The sequence below is a fragment of the Emydura macquarii genome, unplaced genomic scaffold, assembly GCF_026122565.2.
Source record: "Emydura macquarii macquarii isolate MOO-44397 ecotype Brisbane River unplaced genomic scaffold, CSIRO-AGI_Emac_v2 contig_1876, whole genome shotgun sequence".
Classification (NCBI taxonomy): Eukaryota; Metazoa; Chordata; order Testudines; family Chelidae; genus Emydura; species Emydura macquarii.
In genome coordinates this window covers 5,298,045-5,304,044 of record NW_027132013.1, presented here as the reverse complement: position 1 = coordinate 5,304,044, position 6,000 = coordinate 5,298,045, and the positions used below count along the sequence as shown (strand labels likewise).

At 43.7% G+C, this 6,000-nt stretch overlaps 1 protein-coding gene across 1 annotated transcript in view; it reads left to right on the top strand.

The window, feature by feature from the left end:
• The first annotated feature begins 254 nt into the window (after positions 1 to 254).
• Positions 255 to 6,000, top strand: part of ELF5 (E74 like ETS transcription factor 5) — a 38,873-nt gene continuing 33,127 nt past the window's right edge. Inside the window, exon 1 of the mRNA XM_067558099.1 lies at positions 255 to 279. The gene's annotated coding sequence lies outside the window, so the exon portion shown is untranslated. The remainder of the gene's footprint in view (positions 280 to 6,000) is intronic.

Below are 6,000 nucleotides of genomic sequence, written 5' to 3'. Positions count from 1 at the left end.
CATTCCTGCACTGGAAGTGCTGGATGCTCTCTTGGTTTTGCCTCATTTAAAATGGAGAGCTTGAAGGGGTATGGCACTCCTTTAAAGAATATTCTATGCCTTACAGCTCAAGCAAGCCTGTGTGAAATCAAGGATCCCATGGCCCCACCCTGAGGCTGGGCTATTTAAACAAGAAGAGCCCTCTGACCTGGAGGGGAGGGCATTGAAATCGTGTAGGTTGCCAGGCTAACTGGGGGTGAGTGAATGAATGAATTTGTTTCTAAATGTGGGAACGCTGAGGTAAGGACCTTATGAGTTTTGTTAAGACTGCTTTCTTCCTGAGCCCTTCTTAAAGAGGGCTTGTTTGTTTTGGTATGTTCTTTTTGGCTTTGCCTTGCTGGAATCCTTGATAGGGAACTTACTGATGACCCCATTGGGGTGGGTAGAGTAGGGTGAACCTGCAGTTCCACAGCTGGGCCAGAAGGGGGTTATATGGGCATGACATATGCCTTTAACATGAGGTTCTTTGATATTTCTCTGCTGGTAGGTAGTAGACTGGATTACTAGGTATCTCCAGCTTTTGCATACTTTTAGAGCACTTCATAAGGTTCTATTGTGTCTCTGCAGTCAGGGTGCAGATTTCCTTCCTCCTGGACTTGTGGCTGTCTCAATGTAAGTTTTGCAGGGTTTCTGTCTTAATACCACTTGGCTGACTTTATTTAGGTCAAAACCATTGGTTCTCAACCATTCATATACCTTGACCTTCTTACAACTGAAAAAGTTTCAGAGGCCCCCTTCTCTAACTCTTTGGACCTTCCATCCCATATGGACAGAAAGGAGAGAGTGATCTCCACTCCCTTGTGGTTAGGAGGGCTTGGAGGGAGAGTCAGTGCCCCAGGTTGAGACTAAATTTCCAAACTAAAGCAAAAATCTGACTAAAGAACTAAACCTTGAACTTTAAGGTGGCACTAGACTCAGCCAAATGAAACACAGGAAAACAGTGTGATCAGTAAGAATGGATTTAGACTAAGATCTAGAGACACCAGTAAGCCAAAAAAGTAAAGAAAAATAATGAGGTGGTGAAGGGTAGTGTTGAAAGGCACCTATGTTACTGGTGTAAAGAGAGGGGGGGGAGCGTCCTCAAATTTCCATGTACTCCAGAAGACCTTAATCAGGCCTGATGGAGGTAAGTACTTGCCTAGCAGTATCAGCACCTGGCACTGCTGTGCAGTGCTAGAGTGTTGCCAACTCTCATGATTTCAATGCAAGTTTCATGATCATTGTTGTTTTTCTTAAAGCCCCAATTCCTGGAGTTGTGTGATTTGTGAGACTCTCAGCTTTTTTAAAGTGAGTTTCTAGCTCTCAAAGTTGCAGAGAAAAAGCTCAAAGACCTGACCTGAATGTGAAATAAAGGGCCAAAAACCAGAAGGCAAATAAAAATACAAAATTAATTTAAAAAAAAAAAACCCTCATAAATTTAAAAAAAAGTATCTTGTGATTTTTTTTTTTTTTTTTTTTTTGGGGGGGGGGGGGGCCAGGTCTGATTTTTGAGCACTTCAGTTTGGCAACATTAGGTGTCTTGCTGTCCCATTTGAAGGGTTTGGTTTGTTTCCAGTGGTCACTGCTGCTTTGCTTGTCCTCTTCTGTACAGATTTTATCATTTGGGGCAAGGTCCTTTGTGCATTCTGGCCTCTGGAATGACCTTTCCTTGCAGGGATGAATCGTAGGGTACCTTGCCCTTTTCTACATACACTTACAGTCCTTTTGTTTAGTAGCATTTGTCACTAAGCTGTCTTTTCCTTTTGGCCCACTTGTAATCTCTTTATTTTACTGCCCTTTAAGGTGTATTGGGAAACAACAACCAGGAGATCTGGCTTCTATTTTCACCTCTACCATGGACTCGCTGTACTGTGTTGTGAAAGCACTTAACTGCTCTATGCCTCAGTTCTGGATCTGTGAAATGGGATAAGCACTTTTGTAAAGAGCGTATTGAGCCTCTCCTGAGAAGTACTGTATGTATCTGTTCAGATTATTGTTATTAATAGGATGGCAGACTGTAGGGCCCAAATCCACAAAAGCATGGCAATGCTATGTCATGGAGCTTAATTTTAAAGTGCCTAGAAAATCACTGGCACAACACCATGACCCACAGAGTTTGAGTTAGGCACCTAGGCTTCCTATACGATTAATGGGGAGAGATAGACACCTTGGAACACAATCCAAAAAAGCCAACATTGTTAGGCTTGAATCCACCTCAGCTAGCCTATAGGAGATTCCAACAACAGGGGTGTGTCCTAAGCATGCCAACCCCTTCACCCCATCTTTTGGTGATAAATCCAGGCTGCAGGAAAGCACTTAGATGCGTAGCTCTGATAGCAATCCATGAATGGGAACCCACTGCCTGGAGTCAGGCATCTTAGGCACCTCAGGTCTTTCTGTGAGAATGAGTTAGACACCTGCCTTGCTTCGTGCAAAATCTCTGGAAAAGGAACAGGAGCTCAGTGGGTAAAGCACTCATCTGGGAGACCCACATTCAATACGTCCCTCTGCTTGTTGGTAGGGAGGAGAATTTGAACAGGGGTCTCCTACCTCTCAAGAGTGTGCTGTAACCACTGAGCTGTGGGATAGTCCAAAGCATAGTTGGAGCAGAGGCACCAGACCTGAGATCTCCCATCTCCAAGGTGAGTGCTCTAGCCACTGGACTGCAGAGTCATTCTGGCTCTGGCCCAATGCCAATTCCACTGTGAATAAATATTCAAATAGTTGTGGGGGGCAAAAGGAGGAGAGACCCTCTGGAGCCCAATGGTTAGGGTATCCACCATGGCAGTGGGGAAACTCCAGGTCAGTTCCCCTGTTCCAGTCACTCTAATTATTTATCACAGTGGAACAGCTTCCTCTGGAGAGACTGAGGGAGCCCCATATCAGAATATCCCATAGCTCAGTAATCAGAGCACTTTCCCGAGAGGTAGGATTTGAACTGGGGTCTCCCTTTTCCCCCTCAGTAAAGGGGGGAATTGAACCTGGGTTGCCCATACCCAAGGGAAATGCTCTAACCACTGGACTTGAAGTTATAAAATGGACCTGTCTTTCTCCAGGTGGATTTTGAAAGGAATCTGATCGAGTAGATGCCCTCTCAGCATGCCTAACAGATTGGGCCCCGCATGAGTTTTAGGTGCCCAAATGCCTGTCTTCCCTAGTTTGTGAATTGCTCTGGGGCGTGGTGGGTGATAGGCAGCAGTGTGCGTGTTCAGAGGCAGAAATGTAGGCATCTAGGGAACTCTTACTCTGGAAACTTACTCACCACGTCAGGTTCAGGTGTCTATGGAGGTCAATGGGAGTTTTGTGGATCACAGTGGAATCCAAACTGGGACCTAAGTGTCAGGTTTAGGTGCCTAAGTCTGGGGTTTGCACATCTAAGCAGCTTTGTGGGTCTGGGCCTAGGATCCTACATAGGGATGCAGGACTCCACTGTCAAGTCCCCTCTGTCACTTGTTTGAACCTCTGCGTGAAAGTGCAGAATAAATTCAGCTGAATCAATTTGCCATGTACATGTTCACTCCAACAAGTATCTAAAAGGGGTTGGAACCTCCTCTAGATGGACTGAGTTGTATGTTTTACTCTTTTATCAGTAAAAACCAAACCCCAGAAAGAGTACATGGCTTGGACTATATAGATTTCAGAGCATATGAGGACTCTGCCCCGCAGTCATATAATGTGATATATGGGCTAACTCAGAAGTCAATTCATTTCACTGCCGCAAGTTCTGGCAGATGTTTTCTGGGCATAAGGCATTTGTTCCCCCTTGGGATGTTTAAAATAGACCAGTTGTCATGCTGTCCTGCACCCACATCTCAAATATGTGGCAGTGAGCATAGGGCTGAAGGGCTGGGAAATGGCATATGAGGAGTTAATTATTCTCTTTCTTTCCTTTGAAATGTGGAGGTGGAGCTGCCCATCCTACTTCTGCTTTCCCCCCCAACTGTCCCTCTTGTACCGGATTCAATTTTGGTAGTTCCAACCCATAAGAGCTCCGAAGTGAGCCACTTTAGCTGGGCTAAAGCAGTGTAACTCTGGCTTACTTCAGCTCTGTGTCTGTGCCCATAACCTTTCACTAATCAGAGGATGTCCACTGTGACATGGTTCTAGCCTGTGGCAGCCAGTCCATGGCCCCAGAAGAGTTAAAACACTTCAGAGCAGGCATTTCATGGAATAGTGTATGCCTGACAAATATGCTCTGGCCTATAAGACAGTGGCATTTAGTCTGGTGCAAAGAAGTGCATGTGGAACCCCACTTTTCTTGTTCTCTCAACTTTTCTTGAATCATGCGATGCTGTCACATGGCTGTGACAATGATGTATTGTGATGTGATGACACTAAGTTCAGCAGCAATATCATAGTTTTACAGTGCAGCATGGCACTCAGAATAAATCCTGGACTCAAACCATGCAGCAGGCCAGTCTTTCGTGATGCACGAGAGAGCCAGGAAAGCGGTCTGTCCAACAAATACCAGATCAAGTAGTCACTGGGTCCAGTATGCACTGTTTGATCAGAGAACGCATACATATGAAGGCTTCAAATCTGTGTTTTATTTTAAAATAAATAAATAAATAAATAAACTTCAGCGAAAAGGAAAGAGTACCATCTAGTGGACAATGGTATAAAATCAAAAGCGATGACATATTCATAGAATTCAAGGGCACTGGAGCTCCAACCCTTGCTTTTTCAATAAAGAAATAATAGTCCCTAACTGGTGCAACTAATCAGAAGGGATTGCACAAATTAGTAAGGTCCGAAGGACAGGAGTGGAGGGTCTGGAGTTAGTTGATTTGATTTTTAAATGGCCAGATAAAATAAGATAGGACAAGTTTAAATGAAAAGCTGATTTTATTGCTAGTGTAAAGAAACCAAAGTTGGTATTGACTCGAGGGGAAAGATACTCATTATCCTGTTCTGTATGACCTGACTGTCCCTGTCATGCCTTAACAACTGGCTTGACTACCACTCTAAAATACAACCTCAAGAATAGTGGAGTCTTCATCTGTAATGTTCATTGGGTTTTCAACACTGCCCCCTCTGCTGCCTTTGACTTCATCAGTCATTTAATTTCAAGCAGCTGAGTTGGCATCATTAATTTTTCTTGCAGTTTACAAGTAATATTGTGAAAACCTTGTAGTTTTAAAACAAAAAAAAGAAGCCAAAAACATAGTAGCCAACCTGACTGTTGTGCAATGAACAGATCTCACTCCGTTTCAGGCTGCATTCCTGTAACAATAACAAGTAAGTCAGGACTTTGGGTCTGAGCAATGATGTAGCAACTTTCTTGTGTAATTTTATACACGGTATGGAATTTGCATTCTGAAGAGCCAAGCACATCTCGAGGTTCAGTTTATGGTCAATCCTAGTGATCCTGTCACAGGGGAACAAAAGAGTGTTTAGTGACACAGACAGGAGCTCTGGGTTTTGAACAGTGGCGATTACTTACCTCATCTAGGTGTAGCAGAGAAAATCCTGGGAGCACCTGCCTGGGCAATGACCCGGTCAGCAGCAGCTGCAGACATTGCAACATCAAGAGCAGATTTGCTGAGTCGCCAACTCGTTTCCATAAATGAGGTTGCAGGCTAGAGCTTTAGTTGCTGTAAATCTGTGTAGCTCCATTGAGGTTTTAAAGGAGCTATGATGATTTATAACTGCTGGGTATCTGGCAAGTTGATTGTAGGTTTCACTTTACACCAAGGTGACTGGATTTCAGTTTTTGGTGAAGCAAATTTTGTATGTTTGTACTCATCTCACCTACTGAGTGAGATTGGGGTGTCCACATGACGTTGCTATTTTCTAGACAGTAGTTGTCAGGGGATAGAGTTAATCCTTTCACTAAGCATGGAATGTCTATGTAGTTAAGATATGCGGGTATAAAGTTTATAAAATTGGTCTTGAATGGAAGGCAGTCACTATTAAATATAAGGCCCAGATTTTCAGAATTGCATGAACAGTACATCTAACTTGTAAATACAATTACCACAA